This window comes from Eucyclogobius newberryi, unplaced genomic scaffold, assembly GCF_026437365.1.
Source record: "Eucyclogobius newberryi isolate DKJ021-1_F unplaced genomic scaffold, fEucNew1.0.hap1 SCAF_144, whole genome shotgun sequence".
Classification (NCBI taxonomy): Eukaryota; Metazoa; Chordata; class Actinopteri; order Gobiiformes; family Gobiidae; genus Eucyclogobius; species Eucyclogobius newberryi.
The window spans coordinates 200,091-201,363 of NW_027315773.1; positions in this window are offsets into that span (position 1 = coordinate 200,091).

Sequence of the window (1,273 nt, forward strand, 5' to 3'; positions counted from 1 at the left end):
CCTGAAAAACACATTAAATGTTTTTATCTGACAATTCAAACTTACTCCAATGAAAAACAAAGAAGATGTTCACATGTTCATCACCTGTTCACATGTTCACATGTTCACATGTTCAGATGTTCACATGTTCAGATGTTCACATGTTCACATGTTCACATGTTCAGATGTTCACATGTTCACATGTTCAGATGTTCACATGTTCACATGTTCACATGTTCAGATGTTCACATGTTCACATGTTCACATGTTCAGATGTTCACATGTTCAGATGTTCAGATGTTCACATGTTCACATGTTCACATGTTCACATGTTCAGATGTTCAGATGTTCACATGTTCACATGTTCACATGTTCAGATGTTCAGATGTTCAGATGTTCAGATGTTCACATGTTCACATGTTCACATGTTCAGATGTTCACATGTTCACATGTTCACATGTTCACATGTTCAGATGATCACATGTTCACATGTTCACATGTTCACATGTTCAGATGTTCAGATGTTCAGATGTTCACATGTTCAGATGTTCAGATGTTCAGATGTTCACATGTTCACATGTTCACATGTTCAGATGTTCACATGTTCACATGTTCACATGTTCAGATGTTCAGATGTTCACATGTTCACATGTTCAGATGTTCACATGTTCAGATGTTCAGATGTTCACATGTTCACATGTTCACATGTTCACATGTTCAGATGTTCAGATGTTCACATGTTCAGATGTTCACATGTTCACATGTTCAGATGTTCAGATGTTCAGATGTTCAGATGTTCACATGTTCACATGTTCACATGTTCACATGTTCACATGTTCAGATGTTCACATGTTCAGATGTTCAGATGTTCAGATGTTCACATGTTCACATGTTCAGATGTTCAGATGTTCACATGTTCACATGTTCAGATGTTCACATGTTCAGATGTTCAGATGTTCACATGTTCACATGTTCACATGTTCACATGTTCAGATGTTCAGATGTTCACATGTTCAGATGTTCACATGTTCACATGTTCAGATGTTCAGATGTTCAGATGTTCAGATGTTCACATGTTCACATGTTCAGATGTTCAGATGTTCAGATGTTCAGATGTTCACATGTTCACATGTTCAGATGTTCAGATGTTCACATGTTCAGATGTTCAGATGTTCAGATGTTCACATGTTCAGATGTTCAGATGTTCACATGTTCACATGTTCACATGTTCACATGTTCAGATGTTCACATGTTCACATGTTCAGATGTTCAGATGTTCAGATGTTCACATGTT